The sequence below is a fragment of the Periplaneta americana genome, chromosome 14 (genome assembly GCF_040183065.1).
Source record: "Periplaneta americana isolate PAMFEO1 chromosome 14, P.americana_PAMFEO1_priV1, whole genome shotgun sequence".
NCBI lineage: Eukaryota > Metazoa > Arthropoda > Insecta > Blattodea > Blattidae > Periplaneta > Periplaneta americana.
The window spans coordinates 11,235,962-11,261,899 of NC_091130.1; the positions used below are offsets into that span (position 1 = coordinate 11,235,962).

A 25,938-nucleotide genomic window follows, 5' to 3' on the forward strand; every position below is an offset into this window, starting at 1 on the left:
AAAAATAAAGACAGGAAGAAAGAAAGACAGACAGAAAGAAAGAAAGAATGAAAGAAGAAAGACGGGAAGAAAGAAAGAAAGAAAGACAGAAAGAAAAGGAAGAAAGAAAGATAGGGAAGAAGGAAGACAGAAAAGCACTAAAGGCAAAAAGAAAGAATGAAAAAAAGAAAAGCAGAAAGAAAGACAGACAGAAATAAAGAAAGAAAGACAGAAAGAAAAATGAAGAAAGAAAATTGAAGAAAGAAAGAAAGAATGAAAAAAAGGAAGACTGGAAGAAAGAAAGAAAGAAAGACAGAAACAAAAAGGAAGAAAGAAAGCCAGGAAGAAAGACAGAAAGGAATAAAACAGAAAGAAAGAATGACAGGAAGAAAGAAAGAAAGAAAGAAAGAAAGAAGGAAAGAAGGAAAGAAAGAAAGAAAGAGAAATTTATCGTATGTAAGTGTGGAAGGATGTGAAAAGAGGAACAAAGCAAATCAACGAATTCATTGAAGAGAGTTAGTGGTGATACAATAAGAAATATGAGTAGCGTCGGGCGAAGAATATGCCATACTACGAGTTGCATGTCCGTACGGAAACCAAGCTAGCACTGTGAACGTCCATGGCCGGGCGGGCCAACTCGCAGAATCGCTGATTCACGCGTATCCTTGCGAGTTCTTTGACCCCTCCAGCAGGCACCTTGACACCAATGCTTGTGTGCAGGTCGCAACAAGTCCAAGGAAACCACATGGTCTGAATTACTGAACAATAAACATCTCTGTTCTATGTACATTTTAATCCAACACAGTAATTTTCCGCACGGCGACAAACTTGTGTCGTAATGTGTGCACATGGAAAGATCGGCACTTAATTTCAAAGAATATAAGACTACCCTAGAAATCGTCTTTAAAGTAAAGATCTTCACATCGACATTGCTAAAAGTGCGAATGCATATTGCGGAAAAATGGCACATAATAGAGAAAATCTGAGCTAAGATTTGGATCCAGCACCCCAGAAACTACAAATGACTCTTAATTTTCCAGGCCTTAGTTATGAAATAGTACATTATGCAACGAGCCTATAATGATAGTAATTAAGACGCGAGTATGTTTGTTTATGAAACGAGCGCAAGCGAGTTTCATAATTTTCATACGAGCGTCTTAATTACCATTATAGGCAAGTTTCATAAGACTTTTTATGCTCGACCATATTTCTAACTTGAAATTATTCATAAGTATTCATGTTATGGTTATGTAAGTGAGGAGCGGAACTGACCTGAATTGTGAGATGTGCGCAGACGCGAAATTATTGATTTTTTCCGAGGTATGAATGTCATTGACCTTGATGTAATCTAGAGAATAACATGAATATTAGTCTTGATATAACCTGGAAATTGATTTAGAATTGAAAAATGAGATGACAAATTGAATTTATTTGAATATTATTTTCAATTAACGCTAATTATTATAGTAACAGAGCATAACCTTCTGCTACAGTATTGGATTTCCAGCCTCCGTGACTTTTCGCTAATTGTCTTTCGATTGCGTATCCGAGAATAATCGATACTTGCGGTACAATGGTGAATTCTCATTGGCTGAACAACTGAATTATAATGAATAGGTGTACTTTAATGAGGTGCATTAAAGAGCTACTACCAGGTGTATAATTACTACATTTCGGCGTGGTAGAGCATAAATCTATTTAGAGTCATTAATATAAATCATGTGAAGGTGAAATAAAATTTTATTACTTATCAGAGCGAACAAAAATACGTACAATTCATCCTTGATTTAAAAAAAATACTACAGTATACTCTCGATTATCCGGGATAATGACCGGGAAGAAATATCTAGATAATGGAAAAAAAACTGGTAATGGGAAAGCTTATTATTTGGCATGAACCGTGTAGTATTTGGTGAAAAAGTACTTTTAAATCTATATTATTTTAATTCCATATTTACTGTAATACACACATATGTTTATATCATTTTACACATAAGCTTAAATAGTAATACGCGTTACAGAGCGGTATGTTGATGTTTTCATGTTCGAGGAAAAGATTGAAAAAGCGAAACGTAGTTCAGCTTTTTTAATTTCCGAGAACATGAAAACAAACATACCGCTCGTGTATCGTACATTATTTTGTGCGAAGATCGTTTATTACATACCTGAAAGAGGAATTTCTAATTAGTTGCAATGAAATCTCCATCTTGCTTTCTGTTCAATGACGGCAATTTTGGAAAACAAAAATATCTCTCTTCAACATTGTTGCTATAAAATGTTTTCTGTGTTTACTATATTGCAGCAGGCCGTGATATACGTCTGTCTTTTTTTCTCCCCCAGTCTATAAATGCGAACTTAAAACAAACGGTAAGGTTATGTAATGATTTATTTTTCATTTTAATATTTTAACAATATTATTTATATAACATATTGCAGTAATAACATCGGCATCTGGAATCTTGTTTATTTTTTCACGCCTTCCTTAATGTTACTTGCATCACGAATGCAATAAGTTTCGTGGAGTAGTAGACTTTACTTAATTTTTGCAAATATTTAAAAACAATAATTAACAGTACAATTTAGGTGAAATTGCAGTGGTAAGTTTCCAATTTATAATTATTACTATATTGAACGTCTCTAAAAATAATATGTTAAAAGCCTAAAGCAGTAAAATCAATATGTCACTTAAGCGGTAGGAAGAGGGAAATTGTTATGTGTGTTAGTTTGGGAATACTGAATGTGGAATTTTAGACTTTCCGCGGATTGGTTTTGTGCGGAAACCAAGCAAATACGCACGATCTCGCACAAATTCATTTACCGTTGTAGAAAACAAAAGTAAATTTGTTCCGAAGATGACCCATAAATAGGTGGTAGCAAGTAAACGAGATACGTTGAAATTTAACACAGGAAAGTCTTACTATACATATTCCGAAGTGATACAGTGTTAAAAGTTGTGTAATCAAGATGTATATGTAAAAATATAAAAACTAAAATTTCTAAAAAATCATCAAACAAAATTGATTAGCAGTGTTTTAGCTTTCATTTAAGACAAGATTTGTGATTCTGTGATATTCTGGAGAGCAGATATATCATTTTCTTTATAATACTGCATTGTTTGTATTTTTTATGTCCGTGACTGTACCATAAAGGCAAAAGTAAAAATGTTGTATTTAAAAGGTTTCATACATTGATATGAAACTATGTTAGGGAATAGAGGCTCTTCTTAAAGTAATATGAGGAAAAAGATTTCCAGTAAGCCCTTCCCCTTAAATTTTGTGTGAGATGAAGGCTATGAAATAATACTACATATAAGTTAATAGTTCTTCATAGATTTATTAATTTGTCATACAGAATAATATCTGTAATCTTGACGGATACATCGCAATATAGCGAACGTCAGTAGGGGAAGTTATCCCCACCCACATGAAATGTGCATTCGACACAACACTCTTCTATCACGTAGAGTGTCTGTTGAGCTAGAAGGGGAAAAATGGAAGAGGTCGTGGGCGGAGCTTCTACGTTCGCTATATTGCGATTTGCCCGTCAACATGTATGCCCAACTTTGAGTCAGGCCATAAAGGGAAACATTGAAGGAGGATAATTCGATCCGGTGCTGTGGATTGAATTCGGTGTAGCTCAGTCACAGTCTACTATATACAGTCGCGAAGCTTGAGGTGTTTTTTTGCAAATCTCGTGATAAAGCGCTCCAAGCGGTTAGCAACTAGAAACAATAGATTGTCCATGGTCGACTTTGGACTGTGTCGTATTTCTATCGAGTGCTAGCTCGTTGCGTATTTCACATTGATGCTTGTGAAATGTTCGTTATTGGTTGTAATGAAAATGTTAATGGCTAAAATATAATAATTTGAATAATAATATGGGACAAGGAGGAGACGTTTGTAGTGCTATAAATTGTAGCAACAGTAAGAGAAAGAGGCCAGAGTTATCCTTTTTCCGATTTCCGAAAGATTCAGAAAGGTTCCTGGGTTTCCACAAGAATGCTGTGCAGAAACAAAACTCTTAATTTTGAAGTTCTTTGCGACTGTTAGAATACATTATATCCTTAAATTTCACAATGAAATGTTTCTGTCTAACCGAAAGGACATTATATACCGGTTAAAGTTCTGTCACTTGGGCTGCTAAATTTCAAGAGAAATAAAGGTTAGGTCTACTTTTTTTTTCAGAGGATATATTTTTAATTGTAGCTATTAATTTTGTTATTATTTTTAAGTGTTATTTTACTAAAGACGTAGAAAAATTAAGTTTGTTTTAATGAAATTTATTTATCACGTTTTATTTTCAATTCTGGTGGGATTATTATTGCTTAGGCCTACTTTTTTTTTCAAAGGACATGTTTTTAATTATAGCTGTTAATTTTGTTGTTATTTTTATTTGTTGCTTTACTAGAGACGTAGAAAAAGTCTGTTACAATAAAATTTATTGATTGCGTTTTATTTCCAATTCTGGTGTGATTATTATTGCTTAACCTCATCCCACTTTGTTAACTACGTAAGCCTACACTACAAGTACCGGTACACGTAAGTTACTCCATTAATTCATATTTCCATTATTATTGTTGTAAAGAGAAATGCAAATTAATATTTATTGGTTTCATAGTTAATTATCGCTATAATCTTGAATGAGTGAAGCTATTATAGCAAATTTCAGTTCGTTTTGCACAAACAAAAATTATATTAACTTATTTCTTGCAGGTATCTTCGAGTTTATGGTGGAATTTAATACACTTCATTAAAATAATAAGTTAACTTTATGCATTTAATATTTCAATAATGGAAGGAAGATGTTAATTTTTACAAAAGAACACGACAACGAAAGTGTAACATATTTTGTCGTCTACTAGGAGAGAGATCTGCGATGATGAGGCGATAGTAGCGATCCTAGTGGTGGGCAACTACCCATGTTTGCATTTTTACTACATATTGAGCTTCGCGACTGTATATAGTAGACTGTGGCTCAGTGGTCAGAGCGCTTGGTACGTAGAGCCAAGGACCCGGGTTCGATCCCCGGCGCCGGAGCGAATTTTTCTCCCCAAATATTAATTGTTAGTATTCTTGTTGTGTTCTTAGTCTGCATTTCATAGCTCAATAATAATACTACTTGTCTTAACAGATGTAAAAAAGACTCGACTTTTACTTCCCTTGTGGTCAAGGTGTATGGAAGCGGGTAGGGCCTACAAACTTCCCTTCGCTGTTTGTCGCTCTTGTCTATGTAAGGAAGATGATCATCACTTCCTTGTCTAGAATTGAATTTCGATCCACTAGATTTATAATCAGAAAACTTATTACACAAAGCAGACAAGTAAAAATAATAAATGTTTACTAAACAAATGTTCCATGATCCTGTGAGTCACCTAATCAAATTTTAGTCGACTCGCTGTGGATTTATGTCGATTGCGCGGAGGAATCTAGGATGATTGTATAGCTCGTCCTTGGCGACTGCAAAGGCCTAAATTTCAAGGCTGGAAATGCATCGAATCCCCGGCTAAGGCTCCCTGAAGCACCACGTGACAGTCTATTTACAATACCTTTCGTTCCTGACCCACCTAACCGAGGTCAGTGGCCCAAGGTTAGTTCCTTGGCGATCCGATGCCAAAGGGGTGGCACATTTTGTTGTACCTCACGGACCAAATTTTAGTTCAATTGCACTGGATGCACTGAAATAAATCGACAGACTTAGTGCTAATGTTACTGGATTGTTCTATGGCAGGCGAGACCATTTAGTGAGTTACAAGATTTACAAGATTTTTATTGCAAGCAAAAATTACATACACTAACAAAGATTTTACAATACTATTGTAATACTCGTATATGAATACCTATTCTTCAAAATTCGAAATTGATTACAAATCTCATAGTCAAATAGTCTACACATTACAAATTATTGTATAAATACAAGGTAACTGGGTCACACCCGAAAAAGCAAGATGCTTGAGGTCGGGTGTGACCAATAATGAAAACTGGACAGAAGAAAAAAATAATAATAAATAAAATAATAATAGTAATAACAAATAATAATAGTAATAATAATAATAATAATAATAATAATAATAATAATAATAATCTGTTTAAAACTGTTAAATGTAATTACACATAAAGTTGAAAAAGAATAAGAAAAAAAAAAACAAAAACAAACAAACAAAACGGTACCATAGCCTATACATAAACACACTAAGTTAAGAATACAACATTGTTAAAGTGACAGAAAAAAAAAATAAAGAATAAGAATTTACATGATTATAATTTCAGAAACAGTTCAAGCACTTGTTTTTTTTTTAAATAATGTATTGTTTAACAATTTTAATTTAGGATTCCTCTTCATAAATTCATTATATAATCTTGGACCGTAATTAGAACTGTGGCGTAGACCTGCTTCAGTTTTACATTTTGGTTCAATGAGGGGGAGCGAAATATTGTATCTTCTGGTGTTGTGGCCATGATCGGATGTTATGAATTTAGCTTGATATTTATAGTAGTGATTCAAAATAGTATACATATAAATTGTGATCCAAATGTGAGTTGCGAGCATCGAAAACTCTAAGACGTGTTGATTCCTCGATCAACCCCTTCCACTATCCCCTGCATGACAGTGGAACGATGGTATCAGTGGCGCTTGTACCTTCGCAATATTTGCATCAAACTCGTATTATTTCGTGTTGATTGTGAAGAACACAAACTTCCATTTGCTATATGAAAGAAATATTAAATGCCTAATTTGTCTCAAGTTTGTACGTAGCTTTCCAAACAATATAAAACACCATGGTACTACGTGTCATTGTCAACAGTCTGATTTAAAGGGTAAGCTCCACCTGAACTATTATTATTATTATTATTATTATTATTATTATTATTATTATTATTATTATATTAGAGTTACTTTGCTTCTTCCATAGAATCTATGCATGCGTCAACATGTAAGTGTGATCATTTTTTTTTTCGTAGAGGAACACGGGATACTACAGGGTGTATCTAAATTGGTGTCAAAAATTTCGGGGACGTGTTCCTAACACCAAAACATTACAAAAAGTTCATATGAACATTGGTCTCAAAATAATTTATTTCAGAGTTACAAGACAAAATTTAATGTTACAAAAATTGCTCGAAGTGGCTTCCTTCTGCTTCGATGTGTCCCCTAAACCTGCGTTACATGCTCTGGCGTACTCTGTTGAAAATTCCTAGAGTGTTTCATATTTCGTGAAATCCAGTTTGGATACGCTCTCAGAATATCAACATTAAGTACAGGAGTCGCATAAACCAGGGACTTTAAATGTCCCCAGACGAATAAATCCATTGGATTCAAATCAGGCGATCGAGCAGGCCATGCAATGAATCCCCTTCGACCAATACATCTTTGGGGAAATCGATCAATAAAAAAATTACGAACTATCAGACTGAAATGAGCTGGAGCAGCATCGTGTTAAAACACATTCGTTGGATGACGTTCAGAAGCACATCATCAATTAAATGACGCAAATCATTTCGTTCTGTTCACTCACAGAATACATTTTCTTCTGATTTCTTTGCTCTACAAAATACAAACAAACAAAAAACCATCAAACAATCAGCGGTCAATGAAGGGACAAATCCTTTAATAACTCCCTAACGAATGGTTTTCGGACCCATGTTCTTATTAACTTTTAAAATTGTTTTCGTGTTTGGGACACGTCCCCAAAATATTTGACACCAATTTAGATACATCCTGTATACTCGACAAGTCTTTTGGCACAATTACATATGGCTGTAAAAGATATAACACCAGATTTTGAAATTATTTTGCTCCAGTTGATGAGGAAGATTAGGGAACAATAATGGTTAAACATAATATTACTTATTATTACACAGATATATAAACTAAATTTATATCATTGATTGAATTGATATAGGAACGACGTAATTAATAATTTTATTGGTTAATAACAGTTCATTAGTATATCAAATGTCATACATTGAATCACTGAAAAGAGTAACATGGATTATATTAATTTTAACATACTTTATGTTCATTTTCAAATATATATTGATTGATCCACGCCTGTGGAGTAACGGTTAGCACGTCTGGCCGTGAAACCAGGTGGCCCGGGTTCGATTCCCGGTCGGGAAAAGTTACCTGGTTGAGGTTTTTTTCGGGTTTTCCCTCAATCCAATATGAGCAAATGCTGGGTAACTTTCGGTGCTGGACCCCGGACTCGTTTCACCGGCATAATCGCCTTCATCTTATTCAGACGTTAAATAACCTAAGATGTTGATAAAGCGTCGTAAAATAACCTACTAAAATAAAAAATATATATTGATTGTGTTTTACTAAAAATGAAACTCTAGGGAAATATTTCATGGAATAATTTTGTCTAAATATGTATTCTTTATATTGACTATTACACTTTTACTACGTTACACTACTTTTGACCAATAAAACGGTACGGTCTTTCAACCAATCATGGCTGCTTATCGCACAATTTTATCGCGTCCCTAGCATTTGTTTATTTTTATCACTACCCTAGCATTTGTTTCTTTGTTTGCCAACATTTCAAACTGCACTGGTCTGGACGTCAAAAAACAGAAAATTACAAACTACTCCAGTCGAGGCACAGCATTTTCAAATATGACTCGCTTTGGCATTCAAGAACAAGAATTAATAAAGATCACTGGTCATATATGAAGAGCACCATTCGGAAATCCTGAATGAGTTGAGGGATACACCATGTACATCAACGAGTTCACTTCTTTTACGCACACGTCCAATATAACATCAACTGAACCACCGACCACTAACGCATTCAAATTTGAAAATTGTACTTTCAATTATTGTTTCTTTTAAAATTATTCATTTTTATTTTTTATTTCATCATCGTTAATTAAAACGTTTCTTGTTTATTTCATCATCCTTAATTAAAAATTTTCTAACAGTTGTTTATATTATTTAGGTTATGTTATAGCTTCTGCTATATGATATTATGGATAGTCACGTATCAGAGATTGTTTAATACTAAGATTTATTGAAAATCATCTGTCAAATAACGTTGATTACTGGGATCCGGATGATTGAAGTGGAATGCAAATGTTTTAATAAAAATGAAACTGAATCAATAAAGCCTTCTTGACTAGTAACCGTCCACAGAGTTCAATGAAAGATTCCATAGTTGGCACACCTGATCTGTACTTATCATAACACACCACTGCCATTTATCATGCATCTAGCGTAATATTTGTAATGTTGAGATGGTACAATAATACATTTGAAGACAGTTGTATTTTCGTAAGTCAATTAATATTTTATTGTATTGGAGTACTTGGTTACTTCTAATCTTCATATACTTTCTTCTAATCGTGTAATAGTCAATTAAATCCCACTCGAGTTTTGATTTTCTCTAGATAAATCAAAACCTCTAGTGAGATTACTGTTGATAATTCGATAACTAAACAGCCATTCGTTACAGCTAAATGATGTTAATCCTTCACTGCCACGCTTTGTGATTTGTATCAGCTACCTCTCCATCCCCACTCATCAAGTGTAGAATGAAGTGTTGCGGGCTGCATTTAGCAGTGATTCGGCGCTGCCTATTGCTTTGGAAACGCCTGTTTAATTACCGCTTAAACGCTTAACACCGCAACTTTTAACTGCCCAATTGAGGGGCTAGTATTTTCGAACCGTTTCTTAATGGACCGTGCTCAATTATTTTAGCGAATGATTTCTTAGCTTCGGGCAAGTTTTCCTGTTTTTATATTCCTTCTAGGCTTTCAGTTCCTTCTTTTCTTCATTATTTACAGATATTTTCATAAACTGCTAATCCAGCAGTGTTTCTGCTTATCCTACAGACAGATTCTAGCACAAGGAAGGAAATAGGGGAGTAGTGGGTACAGTGAGATACAAAATATTAAGACATATGTATGCAAGTGATAATTCAAGTATTTTTAAAATCAAGTGCAATAGAAATAGGCATTAAAACATGGAGTATAATAACACATAAACAAAAATGTTAATAGATAAAGGACATAATATACAATATGTGTTTCTAAAAAAAAAAAATGCAAATTCTCACTGTTCCCATTCAGGAGGGTACAGTGAGACACCACAGTGTCTATTAACGGACATTGAAATGATTTACATTTATTTCAAAAGAAAGGAAAGCTTGCTGTCTCTTTATCTTGACATGTTCTGTAGACTTACTTACAATCATTTTGATGTCTGACTTCGAAACTATTGAAACATCTGGAACATTTGGAAAAGTGAATTTTCCATGACACTTCAAACTTTTGCGAAAAAATGAAATGAATTTTTGATGACAACAAGGCTTATAATTATAAGAATTTAATGTAATTCTTTATTATTTTTTAACATTTTCTTAAATTTTGTGAATAATTTTTTATTTATGAAACCATTAAAACGTAATGTATCCATTATTTTAAGCTACAGTTCCTAAATTGGTTACTAGTATGTTCATTTTTAATGTTAGTTACCGGTAAATGTAATATCATTACAGTTTGTTTTTGCAAATCATTGGTACATGGGAACAGTGAGACGTCTCAGTGTACCCTACCCTTCAATGGCATGTCTCACTGTTCCCTTTACGCATAGTTCATTTAAAAATGGCGCCATCACTTCAAAATTAAAATAAGAAAGATGAAACTTTGCCAAATATAATCTCAAATACCATAGTATTAGGTAACAAAACATTCATATTTATATCTCATTTGTATATCCAATATAACCTTCATTAAACACAAGCCAAAATTTTACTTCTACAGTGAAAAATTACGAATTATTTTTCATCACTCACCTTTAGAACTAGAATCAAATCGAATATGAAAATATTGTTACTTTACTCATGCAACATACAACTCCACTGTTACCAACATCTCAACATCAAAATTTACCATCTAATAAAAAATGTCTCACTGTTCTCTCTGTCTCACTGTACCCACTTCTCCCCTACTAGCTCCTAAATTTATAAGTACGGACTTTTTAAATGGGTTTATTTGTTGCCCACATGTTATAAAGTCTGCATTAATTTCCTTGCGAGGCGACGAATTTTTGTGTTGGGCACTTGTAGAAGGCTCAGGGCCCCACGCAGCTTTCCGTGTAGAGTCTGCCCCTGTGTACAAGGCAACCCATTAATACACCCTGCCGGGCTGTCGGAAACGAGCACATCCGTTGTGATACTCGAGGTCTGTGCCTACGTTCAGCAGTTCCACGGTGAACCTGCTGCCATATGTGATAACATCACAACAGTGATCACTGCGCGAAAAAGTGACATACGTTACATTGTTTACAATGTATATACAAAATTACAAACACTGACCTAACCTTTGGATCTGCATTAATGCGCTTGTGACGCGAAGTAAGGGGAACTGTGTTCGATACTCGACGAGAGAAATGAAGGTTTAACCACAGTCTAGTATATACAATCACGAAGCTCAATACGTAGGGAATATGCATCCATGGATAGTTGCTAACCACTAGGATCGCTACTATCGCCTCATTACAGACCATGCGAAATAGTACCTGCACAGTCTATTGTTTCTAGTACTCTCATAAACTCAAGCTTCGTGACTGTATATACTAGACTGTGGTTTAACAATCTTATGACATACACACATTGTGTAATAATTATTTGTATGCTCGACCATGCCGAAATGTAGTAATTATACACCTGGTAGCAGTCCTTTAATGCATGTCATTAAAGTACACCTACTCATTAAAGTACAGGTGTTTTCAGCCAATGACAACTCAGCTTACAGATGTTCAGCCAATGACAAGTCAGCTTTGTACCGTTATAAAACCGCAAGTATCGATTATTCTCGGATATGCAATCGAAAGAGAATTAGCGAAAAGTCACGGAGGCTGGAAATCCAATAGTGTCGCAGAAGGTTATGTTCTGTTACTATAATAATTAGCGTTAATTGTAAATAATATTCAAATAAATTCAATTTGTCATCTCGTTTTTCAATGTCGAATTCAATAATCAAGGTTATACCAAGTTTAACGGGATTACACCAAGGTCAATGACATTATTGTTCCTAGGAAAAATCAATACTTTCGCGTCTGCGCACATCTCACAATTCACGACCTAGAACAAGGTCACTTCCGATCTTTTCAGATACAAATAAAATGTATACATCTGAATACTGTAATTTCAAGTTAGAAATATGGTCGAGCATAAAAAGTCGTATGAAACTCGCCTATAATGGTAATTAAGAAGCTCGTATGAAAATTATGAAACTCGCTTGCGCTCGTTTCATAAACATCCTTACTCGCTTCTTAATTACTATTATTATAGGCTCGTTGCATAATGTACTATTTTTTGCATTTTAGTTGTTTTTAACGACGCTATATCAATTACTATGTTAATTAGCGTCGATAGAATTGGTGATAGCGAAATGGTATTTGGCGAGGTGACGCTGAGGATTCGACAGATTAATTACCTGATATTTGCCCTACGGTTGAGAAGATCCTAAGAAAAAAAACCCAGTCAGCTAATTAGTTCAAGCGAGAATCGAACTCACGCCTGAGGGAAACTCCAGATCAGCAGAACAAGCACCTCAGCCGACTGAGCTAAGTCTGTAATAGTTATCAATTATCAATTATTGGTAATGTGAAAAATATGAAAATTTTCAAAATTTGTGTGTTTTTGACAGTGCCGCAAATGCAGATATATCCAGTGTTTAGGAGATAAATATTGGTCCCATCATTATGGAGAGCCAAACCAAGAAAGGATAATCTATCTTTTGAATCCGTCCAGTAGTGGACGGTTGAAAAGGATAGATTTTCCTTTCTTCCTTTTCCTGATGTTGGAGACTATACATAGGTCCAAAACGTTGGATATTTCTACGTCAATGACGCAGTGCAGAAAAAAATCGCACATTGTTCAACGCCATGAAAATTTGAGATCATATATAGGATACTTCAAAAGTCCGTTCAAACATTAAACCGCTATAAATATTACATTATTTGAGACAGGGAAAAAACAAAAACATCACAGTTTTCGATAAACAACGGGGTTTACAAAACATTGGAAAGATGTCCGCCGTTCTCTTGTTCAACGTACAGCATTCTGTCTGCGACACCATGCACAGCATTTTGCAGATAATGTCTTGGAATATTGGCAATTTCTTGCAAAATCCACTGTCTTTCCTTCTCTTTCACATATTGCATTTCTCCACTCCTGTCTATCTTGCGTCTCGTTTTCAAAATTTATCCACCCATCATAACCTAGACACGCGATCACAACATTCCTCAATATTATCCATTCCCTCCCACCGAACATCCTCATATTCATCTTCTTTCACTGTGGCTGTTCCTCGGCTTTGGAATTCCTTACCGAGTAATGTCAGGGACTGTCAGACATCAAACCAATTTAAGAATAGGCTAACGAGATATTTTCCTAACAATTCTTGTTAACAATAATAGCTCTCAGGTTTCCCAGTGTTTAATGGTTTTATTTATATATATCACAGAATAAATATTTAAATTATCTCATTATTATTATTATTATTATTATTATTATTATTATTATTATTATTATTTATTATTATCGCTATTTCTTACCAATGTTTATTATTGTCACACTAACATTACTTATCCAACTTCCATTATTTACTTTCATGTTGTTTTATGGTCTAGATATTAATGTATTAACTATGTAACCAATTGTATTCAATTAGAATTAGAGTCTGGCTGGGCGGAAGAGAAGGCCTACTGGCCTTAGCTCTGCCAGATTAAATAAATAGATTATTATTATTATTATTATTATTATTATTATTATTATTATTATTATTATCTTTCAGTTGCAGTAGGGTTGTTGGATGTGTCAGGAAAACCCGTTCTTTAAGGTAACCCCACAACCAAGAGTCGGCCGGATTGAAATTTGGACTTATTTCCTTGGGCAAAATAGCTGTGGACGTTAGATAGTGGACACATTGTTTGCTGGACATACTGCTGTGGACGTATCGTCTTGGCAGCGATGATAAGCATGAGTTCAAACGAACGAAAGACACTGCGTTAACTCACCCCAACTCTGAGACGTACTCAAAGTCAGAGGCGCACGTAGGGTACTGGTAGTATAACGGCATACACTTCTCAGACCTAATGATGATGACCAAGGCCCGGACCTTGGAGACTTGTGTTGCTGCACGTACGTAAGTAACAGACTTCAATGTGAACATAAACTCATTCCAACCCCGCTTCCGTAAAGGGGGTACTGTCAGATCCGCTTGAAAAGTGACTTCAGTCTAGAACAACATATATTTTATTAATAACCTTGGGAAATACATTGGATTTAATGGTGTGCTCTGTACATTTTATTACATTGTGTGACTATGTACATTCGAAGGTTTTCGAATTGAACACTTTTTCGATTGTCAGTTAGAACCGATTTTAAGCGCGAAAAACTTCTTTCCACGTCACAAGACGTGACGGGTGCAAACTTAAAATATTGAATGTATTCACTGTCACTGTTATGTGTTTGATTTTCAGTATTTGCTAGCTGATCACGTATTTGGCAGAGATCAGAATATCCAACATTTTTGTCAATAATCGTTTTCAGTTTTTGTGTCACTGCTTGGGCGGGCCCCTCTCTGACTTGATCTAGGGCTGTGGACAAGTCTTGTACTACTTTAAGAGACTTAGATATTTCCATGGCACTTGTTTCCAACAGCTTAATATATTTTGACAAATCCTTGAACTTCTGTTCAATATACATAATGTGGTCTCTCAGCTGTTCCGACACTAACTCTTTAGCCATGGCAACTGAAGAACAATCCTCACTCTTGAGCACTGCTAACACGTCTACTATTTTTTCGTAGTATTTTGCATAATAGGTTGCAGCATCCAACCAAGTACCCCAACGTGTTATGATTGGCTTTGGAGGTAAGGGAATTTCTGGCGCTATATTTTTAAATACTTGTAACCTAGTAGGTGCCTTTAAAAATATTTTTTTCATATTTGATATGAACCAGTCCACATCTGGATAGGAACTCCTCACAGTCTCGGCTACTCTGTGAAGACAATGAGCAAGACAAGTCATGTGACAGATGTTAGGGTAGCTTAATTTTATTTGTCTGCCTGCTTTCATCATGTAAGCAGCGCCATCGGTGACTAGCAGGAGGATATTTTCACGTTTAACTCCGTCTGGCCATAAAAGAGACATTGAGTTTTCAAATAGTGTTACAATGGATGCATGATTCACTTTATCAAGTACCTCTGCGGTTAACAAAAACTTTTCACCAGGTCCATCAGGACTCAATGTTCCGACAACGGCATGTGCTACAAATCGCCCTGTTTCATCAGTCGTTTCGTCCACAGAAACCCAAATCTTATTATTTCCTACCGCTTTCCTTATTTGATTTAAAACATCTGCATAACAATCTGGCAGATAGTTTTTGCGAAGAGTTGATTCGGAAGGAAGTTGTTTTTCTGTATATTTTTCTATGAAGTTCTTAAAAAAAACATTCTCTACTTTATGGAATGGAATGTTGGCCCCCACCATCATCTCACAGACGTCCCGAAAAAATGTAGACTTCCGACTTGAGAGAGAAGTAGATGGAACTTTGTTTACTTCCTGCTCCAATAAAGCTACACTTGCCTTATGTTTTTTTGTGTTGCAATGTCTTTCAATGAATGCTCGTTTCCAGCCTCTAGTTTGTGTGCGGCACAATCTACAAATTATAAATTCTCCATTCGAAGAAAATATTTCACCTCCTCCAAATTCCTCCACGAAACAATTCACCTGCAATTCAAAGAAGTATTGTTAAACTTTTATAACACCACTTCTAATAACACGTATGTTGTGAGTTCTCAAAACGTCCGCTTACCTGCACTTCTTTGAATGTAATTGGCTTCGCCATGACTCGGGTACCTCGTCCGTATGCTGTACTTGCATGTGCCCGCTTTGTTATTAGTTGTGACTGTCACTGTGCACTTGCAACGCAAACTACCAGCACAAACCCCCCGTCCTATCTGAAGCCGTAGTCGCGCGGAGAACACAGACGTACCGAACATCCGTGGCCTGATGATGACTATTTTGTTTATATGACGTCATTCCATTTTCGACCAATGAAGTATAATGAAATTTTGAATTCCAACCAATCACAGTCAGACTTTGCGATAATTTTTGCAGCTAGATTTATCGCTATCAATTTATCGCATGGTCGTTCTTTTGTTTAGTCGTTGTCGCCAACTGTTTCCCCGTAAATTGATGATCATGAATACATTAAGATACAACTACATGGTTAAACTTTTGTGCGAGATCGTGCGTATTTGCTTCCTTTCCGCACAAAACCAACCCGCGGAAAATCTAAAATTCCACATTCAGTATTCCCAACCTAACACACATAACAATTTCCCTCTTCTTACCGCTTAAGCGCCATATTCATTTTACTGCTTTAGGCTTTTAACATATTATTTTTAGAGACGTTTAACATAGTAATAATTATAAATTGGAAACTTATCACTGCAATTTCACCTAAATCGCAATGTTAATTACTGTTTTTAAATATTTGCAAAAATTAAGTAAACTCTACAACACCACAAAAGTTACTGCATTTGTAATGCAAGCAATATTAAGGAAGTCGTGAAAAAATCAACAAGATTCCAGATGCCGATGTTATTACTGCAATATGTTATATAAATAATATTGTTAAAATATTAAAATGAAAAATAAATCATTACATAACCTTACCGTTTGTTTTAAGTTCGCATTTATAGACTGGGGGAAAAAAAAGACAGACGTATATCATGGCCTGCTGGAATATAGTAAACACAGAAAACATTTTGTAGCAACATTGTTGAAGATAGATCTTTTTGTTTGTAAAAGTTGCCGTCATTGAACAGAAACCAAGATGGAGATTTCATTGCAACTAATTAGAAATTCGTCTTTCAGGTATGTAATAAACGATCTTCGCACAAAATAATGTACGATACACGAGCGGTATGTTTGTTTTCATGTTCTCGGAAATTAAAAAAGCTCCACTACGTTTCGCTTTTTCAATGTTGTCCTCGAACATGAAATGAAAACATCAACATACCGCTCTTGTAACGCATATTACTATTATTTCAACTTTAAAGCAATGAATATAAGATTGATATTTAATATTAATTAATATATTTACGCAGTGAAGACGACGTTCAAAACTGCGCACCATGCAGACACAAAATCTTCATGCATCTTAATTGAACGTACCTTTTAAACTTGATTCTTTCAATATTCTTCCCAGATTGCACGCATACGCGATTGGAATATTGAACTGTGTAGATGCAGCTTTAGTTCCGTTACATACTACAGCGAGAATGCGTTTGTCGTGCTATAAAAATGCTTTCGTGTAGCACTGATTGTAACGGTCGGAATAAGACAAAACTGACATTGGTCCTGCTCCCACAGGTAACATAACCTATAAGTAGCCTATAAAATTTGTATTTTGCGAATTAAATTAAACAATTAATAGAAAGTCAGATATTCAAATTTATGTAATATCATCGCATATCAAACCCAAAGACCTTGCATAGTAATAATAAGGTCTTTTCATCAAACTGCCTTCCGTATGGCGTAATAAAATTCGTGTTTTAATTAGGCCTATCTATACAGAGATCGCTTCACTGTGTAGCAACATGTCTCGCTGTGAATACATAAGCATTGATATATAGCTGTCCCCACTGTTACTGTTAAATTAAATTATGATTTCAGCAGATAATGAAAATGTATTTATGTTATAATAATAAGAGAAAAGTGCAGTACATGTAATTAACATTGTTAAACCTGTATTTCGCAATTGGCATTACTGAATAATAACATCGAATTTCTTTATTGCAGTAATCGATATTCATCTACGAGTATTTCAACTTCACAATGTCTGAATAGGTTAAGTATTCGTTACTAAACAATTATTAACATTTTGTGATCGAATTTTAGGGATATATTATTTACATTTTTATTTTATTCACGAAATAGTCCTAATAAATGCCACTCGAGGTCTGAGATTTCCCAGATAAATCTCAGACCTCTCGTGACATTACTACAGATAATTCATAGAGTAAAATTAAAGCAAATATTAAAATAAAGGACAGAATTATTCTTGGTCTGCCAGATTTCTTCTCGTTATGTTCTTCATGAGATCGAAAGAATTAAAATTTGTAAATTCTTACATTGATTCATATCCACTGAACGTCTTCTTAAAATCAGCCATAGCCCCCTCATGTACTACGAGACTTAAATCTAAATTTACGGAGAACTGCTATCCATTCTTACCAGAAGGAAAACTTCAACAAACATCCTACATTCATCTAGTTGCTTTTCCCTTGTAAGAGTGAATATTTCTTGGAAGTGTTAGTATGCAAATAGTAGCGGGGAAGGTTGACATGAGCTCCACTAATGATTGGCGGTTTAATTACTTGCCAGAACGTACTAAGAACCTTGCTCTAATATAAACGACAGTGAATAAACATCCCAAAACACACAGACATATGAGTGTTATTTGATTATTAAGTAAGGAAGTATTACATTTCCTTCTGATCCCCAAAAACAGATATCCAATACATTATATATATGTAAACCAGGAAACTGTCTATGCTGAAATATACTGACGAGCGGAAGTGAAGACAAGGCCAAAATAAATTTTGCATCTTAGTTACTTCATATTCGGGACAAGGCAATCGAGTGATAATCATATTTCCTTTTCCAAATTTCCATAATAGAGTATTTTGAAGATAATTATTATTTGATCACTTTAAAAGAGAATGGCATCTCACTGGATAGTGCCAATCGGGACATTTAATCATCACAATTAACTCGCGCGTAATAGTTATTTATGGTACTTGTGAGGTAAGTGCACCTTTATTGCACGAGTGGAAAGATTTAAGCACGAGGCGTCAGCCGAGTGCAATAAAGATCACGCTCACAAGTACCATACGTAATTTTATCCATGACCATAACGAAAAATTATGTTTTATAAAAGAAAATATGTTGAAAATAAGTCCTCATGTAATCACATATATCATGGCATGGATTTTAGAATCGATACGTGTACTAGGTAGGTCATGATGTAGGAGGCCATGATTAGTGAAGAATGATATCTAAGGCGTTGGATAAATAACAAATTTATTATAATTAATTATATAATTTGAATATATATATTTTTTTCATTTTAAACGTGTATTTTCGTCTTTTTTAAGTGTCAAGGATTAGATGTGTTCACGGGACTAATGTGATTAAAATAATTTCACATTTTACTTCTCTAAACTTAAGAGGAATATTAAAACTTAATTAATCATCGTGTCTGTTTAGCTCAGTTGGCTAACGCGTGTTGTTTTAAAATCCTATAATAGTAATATGTGTTAGAAGAGCGGTATGTTGAAGTTTTATGTTCGAGGAAAAGTTTGAAAAAGCGAAACGTAGTTGAGCTTTTTTAATTTCCGAGAATTGAAAGAAAACATACCGCTCGTGTATCGTACATTATTTTGTGCGAAGATCGTTTATTACATACCTGAAAGAGAAATTTCTAATTAGTTGCAATGAAATCTCCATCTTGGTTTCTGTTCAATGACGGCAAATTTGCAAAACAAAAATATCTATATTCAACATTGTTGCTTTAAAATGTTTTCTGTGTTTACTATACTCCAGCAGGCCGTGATATACGTCTGTCTTTTTTTTTGCCTCAGTCTATGGAATCTTGTTGATTTTTTCACGGCTTCCTTAATGTTACTTGCATCACGAATACAGTAACTTTAGTGGAGTTGTAGAGTTTACTTAATTTTTGCAAATATTTAAAAACAATAATTAACAGTGCAGTTTAGGTGAAATTGCAGTGGTAAGTTTCCAGTTTATAATTATTACTATGTTGAACGTCTCTAAAAATAATATGTTAAAAGCCTAAAGCAGTAAAATCAATATGTCACTTAAGCGGTAAGAAGAGGGAAATTGTTATGTGTGTTAGGTTGGGAATACTGAATGTGGAATTTTAGACTTTCCGCGGATTGGTTTTGTGCGGAAATACGCACGACCTCGCACAAACGTAATTTATCATCGTCTCTGTTTAGCTCAGTTGACTAACGCGTGTTGTTTTAAAATCCTATAAACCCAACTTCGCAGGTTCAAGTCTCCTCGGACCCCGATAGATAAATTATTACAAAATTTAAAAAAATACATATTAGATATGGATACAATGCATAAAGATAGAGAAAAAAGGAAGGAGATTGAATGTATGTATATTTAAGAAATGGTAATAAAGAAGTAGAGGTAGTGACATCTAGTAACTAATATATTAACTTCTTGAGTAATAGTTGAATGGAAAAGTATACGTGTGTGCCCGGGTACTAGGAAAATACTAATGAACTGTGAGGTAAAGTTCAAACTGTGAGGTAAAGTCTTTATCTCACTAGTGGAATTAAGTAATGTTGAATAAAAGCCTACTTTACAAACGCAAAAATATTTAGTAAAGGCATGTTTTTCGTTATGGTCATGGATAAAATATTTGTTCTTTATTTTTTTTTTATTTTTTTTTAGAGAAAATAGGCCTGTAATAACCATGACTAATAATGCTTTCTTTTCGACTGGCTATAAGGAGCAATGATCCATTTTCTTTTTGTATTCGAAAACACTTCTGATATCTCTCAGAGTGAGAGTCGCGCTAAGGAAAAATGCTGAAAAATTTTACTTCTTTATTGTTGCGTTAGCGTACAATCGGATTTATTTAGATCTATATTATTTGTTGATCCTTTCATACAGCGATGTTTCTGCTTGTTTCACAAAAAGATTGTGTCCCAAGGGAGGTAATTCTGACTCCCAAAATTAATATCAATATTTACTTCATTGAACTAACCTTGCTGACTGCTCAGAGGTGATAATGTTACACATTACATACGCAAGCTTGGGTGTTGCTTCGAATTGTTTTCATGAAACTACCCAAGACACCCCCATACCTCTATCTGATTACAATGTTCCCTTCTTGCACGCTTATTTATTTATTTATTTATTTATTTATTTATTTATTTATTTATCTATTTATCTATTTATGTATGAATCTATGTGTCTATCTGTTTGTCTGTCCGTCCATCCGTCTGTCCGTCTGTCCGTATATCTATGTATTTATTTATTTATTTATTTATTTTTTATTTATTTATTTATTTATTTATTTATTTATTTATTTATTTATTTATTCTCGTGCTATTAAGAACGTCAGGCCTTTTCTTCCACGCCAGAAATATGTATAGGCCTACATACAGCGAACAAACAAATTAATGATGTTCATTCAAACAAAACAAGACTGTTTACAATGACAGTAACACAAAGAAGAAAAGATAATGCAAAAAAATAAACATTTTAAATGTGTATACTATTAAACAAAATTTAAGATCTATATTAATATTATTAATCTAAATGACTAAAAGAGAGAGGACAATTAATAATGTAAAGAAGAAAATACAATAATAAGTGATTATACAAAGGTTGTATTCGGCTGCAATAAATTTCGTCACTTATATTTACCGTCCTACATTCGGTGAATAAATTTCGCCCTGCATTCTATCTTTGTATAAATGAGATATTCATTTGTTCTGTTCACGTGACTTGAGAATGTTTGTGCCTGTTTGGCACTACATCGTCTTTGTAAGTAGCACACTCACCTCACGAAACAAATAAACCTTGATTGTAATCCGTAAATATTATAAATACCTCACATTTTAAGTTTCACTCCATCATCATCATCATCATCATCATCATCATCATCATCATCATCATCATCATCATCATCATCATCATCATCATCTCCTCTGTAGCGATATAGTAAATTGTATCAAGCCATATTGTTAACTATAATGTTTTTAGTCTATCTAATGCATAAATTATTTTCTCAGTATAAAATAAATGTTGTAATACCTTCCAAATTTTTAGTTTTAAACTTCACTCTATTATCTACATCATCGTCCATAATTGAGGGGGTTAGAGGCAAAGGGATGCAAGTGACATTTCTCATAACATGAGTCAAGCTCATCCGGAGTAAGGTAAACTCTCACCTCTCGAAACAAATAAACTTTGATTGTAGTCTGTAAATTTTATAATATATCTCACATTTTAAGTTTCACTTCATCATCATCATCATCATCATCATCATCATCTCCTCTGTAGCGATATAGTAAATTGTATCAAGCCATATTGTTAACTATAATATTTTTAGTATAAGCTTATCTAATGCATAAATTATTTTCTCAGTATAAAATAAATGTTGTAATACCTGTCAAATTTTTAGTTTTAAACTTCACTCCATCATCTACATCATCGTCCATAATTTAGGGGGTTAGAAGCAAAGGGATGCAAGTGACATTTCTGATAACATGAATTAAGTTCATCCAGGGTAAGCTAAACTATCAAAGTAACGCATCTTTTAATCACACCACACATTAAAATTTAAATTAAAAATGTTACGAAAGCTTAAATACTTCCAGCCCTATTTCCTCAAAAGTAACTTTAGTGCACTTACATTCCTTTGCTTCTGATCCCCCTAATTTCTCTATTTCTCTAGCGATACAGTAAGCTACTACTTACTCTTGTGTTGCACGTTTTCGTGTATCTTTAATAGTCGTACGTGCTTTTATCAAAATTCTACAATAACAAAAATTAAAATCCTCCAGGACTCTGAACTTGTAGGTTTCACCGTATTGAACAAATTATCTACCTTCCCTCTTTAATTTATTTCAGTTACATTCAATTACAGTAAGTGAAATTTCATTATAGTAAGTGCAGTATAGATTTGCGGGAGTTGTAATACGTTGCCGCTACGCTTTTAAACTTTAAACATTTTGTTGTAGTTGGAACGTACCTTTGACAGGACGGAGTGAAACTGACGAAGGATGGTTTGATGTAATGGATCGCCGTTTCGGCAACAATGCGCGTTAGCGTGCCTGTCACGAAGGAAGGGGCGACGGACCCGACAGACGAACCTAGCGACACTGACGTCCAACACAAACTGAGCGTCGACGCCCAGAACGTGTCTTTGTGGACCTCCTTTTTTTTTTCTTCGGGTAATTTCAACAATCAGACGTGTGCGTGTGTGTTGATTTCCCCCTCTCGGAGTATCGGTAAGGAGGTATAAATTGTATGAGAATAAATATACGACATTGCGCATGTGCGAGCAAGCTCAGAATGTCGGCTTACATGTAACGAATTCAGAGAGCGCGGGACCCATTATCGTCTTATCCAACCCGTATTAGAGCTATTATTATTAGAGCGTCTGACCGAGCGCTTCAAAGTGGAATGTACACACTATTTTTGGTTTCCCTGGGGGTCAGAAAACACCCTGTTACCCTAGATATATTCCTGTGTTGACGCAACAACCACGAGACCCATTCAGTTCGTCCAGAACATCTTGTCTGCACTTCCGGCCGCGAAAAATATTAGTCGTATATTTTCTAGTTGGCACTGCTCTTTACTAATATTGACGTCTGCGAGATGTTACTTTCAGAGCTAGATTCATCAAAGTCTCAAATGTCTGTAATTAAGTAGGATGTACTCATATTATGCGTGGATAAATTTTTATCACATTTTGCTATTATTATTACGCATTGTGTTAATAATAAAATTGTTTGTCAAATTTTATTACTCTACTGCCACTTCCAACGGACTCCTAACGAATATTCACACATTTATACTGGGATTAAGGCGCTGGAAATCAATTTAGAACACTTATCTCAGCCACGACACATTTCAATTTTTATTGTACAATATAAATGCAATTATCACTACAATGACACAATAATTCTTGTAGATAACACAGAAACAACTTCGGAAACGTAATTAACACGGTCGCAGTTTCACTTCACTTCCACTAGATGGACTCAGAATTCCGGCAGATGATATGGTACAGGTGTAGCAGGGATGCCAATATCGGCAAACGAAATGAAACTGTGAGGAATGTCACAACAGGTGTGCTAAACGTTAGGAATGTTACAATAGGTGTGTAGCACGTTAGGTTAGGTTAGGTTTTGTTAGGTGTGTAAAATAATATGAATGGTAACCACAGTTGGCGACACTGCAATCATTCTCCCACTTCACTTCAAATAACGTCACAACGAAGGAATATGGCCGCCTTCTTCCTTCAAGTACGACGATTTTCCTATATAAGTAAGGAACCTATTTAGGGCGGGTTGGTGGGATCCACAGCTCTCCCAGTGATCACATCGAGTTTCTACTACTCCACACTACAAAACTAAAGTATTTTCAGTGTTTGTTTTTAATTTCCTATGCTGGCAGTAGATTAATAAAACTTCACGGAATTGTTAAGCAGATCGATGCTTTTTTACAGGTGACCAATGTAACATTATCGTTCGTCTGCCGTAGTTTGTAATGACGTCACTGGACAACGTCTCGGAAGCGAAGTACGCGAGGAGAAGGAGCTAAGTCCCTCACTTGAGAGCTTGACGTAGATAGCGATGTCCAGAAGCCACGTCCAATACAATATTTGAAAGTAGTATAATTTCAAGTTCAAAATATTACATATAACCTTGCTGCGGTTAAGTAGCCAGACCTTTAGTCTGTTGCGTAAGTTGTCAGGGTTCCAGTCCCTGCCTGTGTGTATTGTGACTAACTCTTATAATGGCATAATAGGGTCCATCGTTGCTCATATCATGTTTTGTAATGTGACAATGCAAATACGATAGGCAGAACCACCTTGTAGACGATGGGCCAACAAGCAAAGCATGATAGATAGCATATATGTAAATGTAAAATATAATAATAATAATAATAATAATAATAATAATGATTTATTTTAGCTGGCAGAGTTAAGGCCGTAAGGCCTTCTCTTCCACTCAACCAGCAAAAAGTGTATATACATATGCATGAACTTACAAAGAATCCAACAATTTGATTTAGATGAGAGTTACATGTATACAAAAGTTATTTACAAATTAAACAACAAAATACTATGAACTATTAATTAAACACTGAAATAAACTGTGTAGCAGAATTAAACTAAAATACATAGAATGTTAATATATTTCAAATAATATTAGGTAATAGAAAGAGATTATTACGAGACAATTAAAATACAGCACAATCAGGATGATGTCTAAAGAAAAAAGTAACAATGTAGTCAGTGATAGTTTAAATCAGTATGATTGGAGTGAAATGCTAATAAGGTTATCTTTTAAGCTGTTCTTAAAGGTGTTTATTGTCTTGCAGCCCCTAATACTTTGTGACAAGGAATTCCATTGACGCGAGGTGGATATTGTAAAAGATGATGAATAACAAGATGTTCTATGAAGAGGTATACTTAGCGTGCCACAGATAAGTGATCTGGTATTAACGTCGTGGTTAGAGTATAGATAAGAGAAACGAGACGAAAGGTAATTTGGTGTTGAAGTGTGCAGAATTCGAAAGAGTAAAGACAAAGAGTGTAAAGTTCTACGTTCTTTAAGTCGGAGCCACGAGAGACTTGCGAAGGATGGTGATATGTGATCATACCGTCGGATGTTGCACACGTATCTGACGCACATATTCTGAGCTCGCTGTAACTTGACTGACAATTCAGAACTTAGGTCACTTAACAAAACGTCACAATAATCGAAGTGCGGCGTTACTAGGGTTTGCACTAGGGTAAGTTTTAGTTGCTGGGGCAAGAAGTTTCTCAAGCGACTCAAACAGTGAATGGAGGAACAGATTTTTTTTATCGTTTCTTTAAAATGTAACAGTTATGTGAATAAACAATCGATACCAAAATATCCGCTATCGAAACAACAGACACAGTGATGTGTGTATAGAATCGAAACCAAAATACCCGGTATCGAAACAACATTGGCAGTGATGTGAATAAAGAATCGATACCAAAATATCCGCTATCGAAACAACAGTAGCACTGATGTGTGTAAAGAATAGAAACTAAAATACCCGGTATCGAAACAACAGTGGTACGGATGTGAATAAAAAGTCGATACCAGAATATTCGATATCGAAACAACATTGGC

General features: G+C 34.8%; 1 protein-coding gene across 1 annotated transcript in view; it reads right to left on the bottom strand.

The window, feature by feature from the left end:
• The window catches only part of LOC138713142 (proton-coupled amino acid transporter-like protein CG1139), a 210,296-nt gene extending 187,295 nt beyond the window's left edge, over window positions 1–23,001 (bottom strand). Inside the window, exon 1 of the mRNA XM_069844957.1 lies at window positions 22,797–23,001. The gene's annotated coding sequence lies outside the window, so the exon portion shown is untranslated. The remainder of the gene's footprint in view (window positions 1–22,796) is intronic.
• Window positions 23,002–25,938: the final 2,937 nt, after the last annotated feature.